Below are 7228 nucleotides of genomic sequence, written 5' to 3'. Positions count from 1 at the left end.
TTTTTTCTATATAATATATATATATATATATATATAGATGAACTAGAAAAACCACTCTAAAAATTAAACACATAACAAAAAAAAAATTAATATTTTTTACAAGAGGCCTTGAATAAAATAAAAAAGAGGAGATGTTTTTTTATTTTTTATTTTTAGTTTTTTAACAGGTCATGTCACTTTATTTTTATTCAATTTCATTCTTTAAAGTTATATTTTCATAACAACCATAATCATCAAATCCAACATGAGAGTTGACCTAGCCAAGGAGCGGGTCCCAAGTTACATGAGTTGATTCGAGTCAACCTAAAAATATTAGAAAAAAATATTTGAGAATTTAATATTTTATATGAAAAAAATTAAAAAACAATCGATATGGATATAAGCTATGCATGTACACAATTAAGTTTAAAAGATTATTTCAGAAGGTTTTTTTATTCTACATTAAAAATATATTATTGTATTCTTCTAAGTTGAAGTATTTAAACTAAAAATATTTTTATCCACATTAAAAAAACATAACTTTTTTCTTATGAATATGGAATATATATACTAAAGGCCTTCAAATCCCACATTGAAAAAATAAAATATTCTTCAAATATTTATATAGTGAACTTTGAAATGAATTAGTAATCAATTAAAAAATATGAAAAAAAGTTTCTAGGTATAAGAAAAAACATTTGAAAAAAAAAACTTTTACCAGGTTTTTGTCAGGTCACTCGAGTTTTAAGTTGACCTAGCGGGTACACTAGTTTATTTTGGGTCTAACTTCAGACCTAGATTTTGAATGAAACAAACCATTCAAAGGCCTCGGATCACCTAGAAAATTTTTTAAAAAATATTTGAATTTTAAATATTTTATATGAAAAAAATTTAAAAAACAATTCATGTGCATATACGCTATACATGTTGTAAATAATTTAGTTTAAAAAATTATTTCAAAAGATTTTGTATCCCACATTGAAAAGATACCATCTTATTTTTCTAAGTTGAAGTATTTAAACAAAAAAATTTTATTATCCCATATTTAAAAAGCATAGCTTTTTTTTTTCTGCAAAACATAAAGTATATATATAAAAGGGTTTCAAATCCCATATTGAAAAAAAAAATATTCTTCTAATATTTATATAATGAACTTTAAAATGAGTTAGTAACCAACTAAAAATTATATATATAAAAAAGAAAGGTCTTTGAGTATGAGAAAAAACACATTTTAAAAAAAAAAGAGGTCTTTACGGGGTTTCTGTCAGGTCACCTGAGTTTCGAGTTGACCTAGTGGGACGACCAATATACTCCGAGCCAATTGCAAGCCTAAATTTGCAATAAAGCAGACCCTACCAATGCTCTTGGTTTTTGGTGGACAGCGAGGCACAATGCTAGTGGATCCTGTTAGCAACAAGACCTAACAACATTGGGTATGACTTGATCACCAAACTCAATAACATTAGGTCTGACTGTCAAACCATATTTAGTAGCTTTTAGCAAAAAAATAAAAAGAAAGGAAAGGCAACACCCCAGCTGCACTTTTTGACTAAAAAATAGCAAAAACAACACCTTCATGGCACTACAGTGTCATCCACAGTGCAAATACTCTATGTCTAATGTGTGATCCATAATGCAATGAGTCTATATCCATAGTAAATGTACAGTGTTTTCCTCACGCCATTTAAAGTATAGTATAATAAAAAAAAAGTCCTATCAATTTATTTCCTTTTTATCGTATGAAAAATATACATAAAAAAATCTAAAGAGACAAAAAAATAAAATTAAACATATTTAGCTTTAGCTGAAGGCCGGACCCAGTAACCTCGTAGCCAGACCTAATAATGTTAGGTTCAGCTGCCAAGCTAGACTCATTACCTGTTGAAAGCGATTTGGGTCTCACTGCCAAGCCATACCCAATAGTTATTGGCATAATAAACAAAGAAGACAACACCTTTTAAGAGCAATTTTTAATTAAAAATCAGCAAAAATAACACCCTCATAATGCTATAATAACATTCACAATCAAACACTCCATATCTATAGTATGATTCACAGTGCAATAAATATATATATCTATAGTAATTATACAATATTTTTTTGAAGCTTATAATATATTATGCATACACCGCTAGATTCTTTGGAAGAAAATGTTTCTTGAATTCAATATCCCTCTAAACTAACAAAATATTTTTCGTATAATGAAAAAGAAAAGCTTCTTGCAAACAAACTAGTGAGCAAACTTGTCGAGACAACAATTTCAATGTAGCCTTGCCAACTCTTCAACTCTCTCGTAAAGCTCCTCTAGAGTAGTATTCATTGTCTTACCAATCTTTTCCATCCGACTATAGCTAAGATCAAGGAATGCCTTTATAGATCACCATCCAAGAAATTTTTGGCATTTACAGTTTTCTTGTCGTTGTTGAATAATCATCATTGCTTATAACTCAATCCTCCAACTCCCTTTATCACTTTTTTTAAGTTTGACTAAAGCTTCTCCAAAAAAAGATATTGCTCACGATGAAGTGAAGCAATGACCCCCAATTATACCATTAACAATCCTTAATATAACAATTGGGATCTAACCACCATCAGAATCGGGTAAGTGTATAATAAGGGAACCATGTCTGAATTGATTGACAAATTCTCCAAGGTGATACTCTCCTAACACCTCAAGACGGCTTCGTTCCTCCTCAGTAGCACCTTCATTATTTTTCCAAACTATAAATAGGTTAAAGTTATTTTGTGCACCAAGGTAAATGTCATAATTAAGAATCTCAACTCCTAACATCTAATTTGCATTATAATCATAAGCTCTCACTTCAATAATGCCTTATTCATGCTAAAGACAAATGAAGAATTATGTCAAGCTAAGAACCATAAAAAACATAAATACTAGGACTCAGTGTGGATAAAAAGCTAGTTCTAAGGACAAGAACCATAAAAAATAGGCTCTTAACTTTTGATATATTACTAATGTTAAAGAAAAAGTAGCCGAGCAGCAATCAAATGTAATGGCCATGACGTTGGCATATGGAAAACATACATAACCTAAATTATTAGTATAAACCAAAATAAAAATTAGACTACAAAAGACTACCTGTCTGGAAATGCACGCAGTAAAGTTAAAAGGATATATATTGCTTGACCGCTTTTTATGATCGGCTTGTTTTAACTCGCAAGTGCACGAGTGCGCGATGTAGCAATTAACTCGGTAAGATCGAGATCATATCCATAGAGAGCTAGATCTGGAAATTAAGTTAGGTAACAAAAAAAAACTCAAGAGAAATTAAATTAACAATAACTTGATTGAAAATAATTGATGGATTTGTTTTCAAAGATGAAAAAGTGTAAATAGATTTTAAATGACAAGAAAAAGTAAGTCTTGGTCCAAATCAATTTTAATGGTGATGTATTGGTGATTTCTTCAACATATATAAGATAACTCAACCTAATATCAACGATGGTGATATTAGATCAGAAGATATTGCAATGAAGTATAGAAAGATGAAGATTGATTATTGTTTAAGAATGAACAAGTACTTTCATATTAAGTAAGACATTGAATCAAGCAATCTCTATACCAAAACTAAAGTTTGTGCATAAAAATTCAAGATTATAACATTACCTAAATGATTTCTAAAATTTCTTTGCAATAATAAATCATTCATGAAGAAAATGAGAAGATAAACATTAAGATTCATTCATATCCTAAAGAACTCACCTCAATCACCATCATCCTTGATTTGGATCCAAGAAAGAGATTAGCCAACCATGATTATATATAAGAATACTTCAATAAAAATGAAATAACTTGAATCAAACTGAAATAATAAGTTTTACAAACTAAAGAACCAAAATCTATAAAGAAGAACACAACACAATTTCAGAAAAAATTCGGACACAAATCTGACTCTAACTTTGGACAGAAATTTGACCCTCTTAGAAGCCTCCTCTCGAGATGTCTATTAGAGATATATTTATAGGAAATTCTGTCACCTTTCCAGATCATTAAAGAACAGCTCATTTGGACACTTGAGTCAAAAGTTATGGGCAAAACACCGAAAGGTGTTCTGAAAAATCAAATCAGGACAACTTTACAACCACTTTGGTGCTCGTTTTCTTCCTCATTTATGAGCTATCTCTTTCTTCTTTTTGACCCAAAATAATGTAAAAATGTCCCCTCCAGCTTTCCATCCATGTGCTTACCTTCTTGGATCAATAGATTACCCAAAATAAATCAATTGTTGTTGTGTGGACATGTAAGATCATGAATTGTGTTTGGGCTGATTTGAAGGTTGATTTGGGGCTGAATTTAAGCATCAAATAAGTATACAAATATACCTATTATTTGGGCTAAAATTGACATTGAAACCTTGAGTATTTAATGGTTGAAGTTTGCACACAACATAAGGCAAGTTTGGGCTTAAAATAGATCATATGATATTCTTTTCTAGAATTGGAATATAATTGATTTTTGGGACAAATTTGGAGTACTTATTATAACCAAGATTTGCTTCAATCTTCAACTAAATGTCTCTTCAATTCTTTGTTCTGAATTCCGACGTTGAATTTCCTGAATTAATTCATTTAAGCTCCAAAAACCTATCGAAACATTAAAACAAACTTCATTACTGAAAAGCACATCAATTATTATAAAAAAAACCAAATAAAACCAATAAATACATATGTAAAATAAGAGACTTAATGACACTTTTGATGCACAATCACATGATTGACTTCTTTCAAGTTTACATTGCTATAAAGTAGTTTCTTGTTGCTACTGTAAATGATAGCTGGTCTATATAATGCACCTAATATATATGCGGCATTCTTCGATGAAAAAGTGCGGAGTGTTAAAGGCTAGATGCCCAAAGACACCCTTTTTCTATCTTTTAATTCACCAGTACTCAAATTTAATAGGAAGTTTAAGAGGTGACCATCTCTAAGGCTACATAACAAGTATGATATTTGACAAACCTGAGGGGTAGTTCAATTAGCCAAGTCTTGAGTTTACTTTCCAATAGTTATGAGTTCGAGTCCTTTCAGGCCCAAGGGGGCTTATATAGTCGTTAACTTCAGGTCCCGTAGGATTAGTCGAGGTGCATATAAGTTGGCCTGGATACCCATAATAATAATAATAATAATAAAGTATAATATCTGGCTAGGAATAGATAAGATTAGTGAATAGAGAATAGAGAAATTATAAACATTCAAAAGTACCACCCTCCTCTACGGGTAAAAACCAAACCAATATGAAACCCAAATAATGAATTGGTGATTTTCATTTTCACTATTTATAATAACAAGTCAATTATATAATTTCGATCCTACCAAAGCAGGGTAAGCACCCAACAAACATCAAATGAATGGCAGAGGAGTAATGTCAAAAAATTTCTTGGCTTGTTTGGTACAGTAAACTTTCTGAGAAATATTATCTACAAGAATAATTTATCTTTTATTTTGAAACAAGAATTCTGTTCTTTGCTCATGTGACACAATGTATAACATAGAGTTCAAGCCATGAAGCAACGTAAGTAGGTCCAAAAATTAAAAAAAAAAAAACTAAGATTGAAATTGATAAGCATACCCCTTTAAATGAACACAAAAGAATAGAGCAATAATTTTCAGATAGACAAGGTTGCCACCACTAGTTGCCAATAAAACCTGTCTAACAAGTGGTTCAATACTAAAATAATTTCTCATTCTCTTACTTGTAGGAATTGGATGTTAGGCCCAAAAATATCCAAACACTCTGAAAGGTCGCAACATAGAACATAGCAAAAACCTATATTATCAGCGACCATTGTTTACAAACACTTTCATTAAAGTTAGCATTAATCAAATAGAATCCATACAATTAAAATGCCAACAAATCACATCAACTTGCAATTGCTGTAGTCAAATCATAAACAAATCAATGTTGCTTACTGATTTTTAGAAGTAACAAGTTAGCAAAACCCCAACTGATTTTTTGCAAACTATCTATTATCCAAAGAAATGTTGAGACCAAAATGATTCAGAACTTTACTATATCATGAGGTTGAATTCTCCATTATCATTTCTTTGGCATGTATAGAAGTAGAATTGAGCAATACAACCTCTCCCCCTCCCCCTTCCCACAAGGAAAAATATAAATTGTAATAAGGCTGATGTTGCAAGGAAGAAAATGATAACTGGGTTTGAACACAGGGGGGAGGGATTCAAATTAAGGGTAGTATTTTGATTAAACAATGCGTTATAATTATAAGTCAATACTCTGCATTTTGTTTTTCTTGTTAGTAGCAACATATTGATGGAAGAAAAACACGAGAATGTTTTAGAAGGAACGACTATTATATATATGGCATTCTGTTTTCAACAAAGGCATTTAGAAAATAATATTGAACCATTTCCCTTTTTCTCGGAGATTCTTTCCTCATACCTTCTTTGTGTTTTCATCATCATCTTCTTTTTCTTTTTCTCTTCTCTCTCTCTCTTTCTCTAACCCAAGTTTCTTGGAGTGATCACTTATGATAAAGAACACTAATAGTAATATAACCAACAATAATTGTAAGGAATAAAAAGATGATGATCATTGCTGATGTTAGAATTCAAACAAACGTAAATCATGAAAGTTCAAGGAAATTGTCTTAGCTTTCTAGCAAAAAAAAAAAAATTAAGGTCATTTGGACTTCTAGAACTTAAGATATGGGCTGAACACTAAATAGTGTCTAGGCTGCAAGACAGATTTAGATTTTCTTGTTGTTGCTAAGATTTGAACTTCCAAATAGTAGAATTGAGTCTTGCTTTCCTCATGAATGTTTTAATCCTATGTCTTAGCTTTCTATCCATATAGAGTAGACACAATTCTAAGTTCTACAATTCCAAGTATGACCAATGACTGAACAGTGTTCCAGTTTTGACTGAACCAACATTTCTTTTCTAAACTTCACCCTCTCTTTATCTTCTCAATTTCAGTAGTAAAACTCATCAATTAATTCTTTGATTTATATGATAGGCTTGCATTTAAGATGACCATTTACCATAAATTAAAGCTATCTTATTGATATGACCAAAAGATTGATGTCTTCTCCAAAGTGCAGGAGTATCGAAGTAATAAATAACCCAGCAAAACTGGGATCGAACCACAAAGAGATTAATTATATAAATTATAGATAACAATAATACAACAATAAAAATAGTAACAATAATAATAATAATAATAATAATAATAATAATAATAATAATAATAATAATAATAATAATA

The 7228-nt window shown here is 30.3% G+C and overlaps 1 pseudogene; it reads right to left on the bottom strand.

Annotated features, from left to right (window-relative positions):
- Positions 1-2087: 2087 nt before the first annotated feature.
- Positions 2088-7228, bottom strand: part of LOC105116789 (DNA damage-binding protein 1-like) — a 10728-nt pseudogene continuing 5587 nt past the window's right edge.

The sequence above is a fragment of the Populus euphratica genome, unplaced genomic scaffold (genome assembly GCF_000495115.2).
Source record: "Populus euphratica unplaced genomic scaffold, PopEup_1.0 scaffold1047.1, whole genome shotgun sequence".
NCBI classification, from domain to species: Eukaryota; Viridiplantae; Streptophyta; class Magnoliopsida; order Malpighiales; family Salicaceae; genus Populus; species Populus euphratica.
Note: the sequence above shows the minus strand (reverse complement) of the source record. Positions and strands in the feature narration are given on the sequence as shown.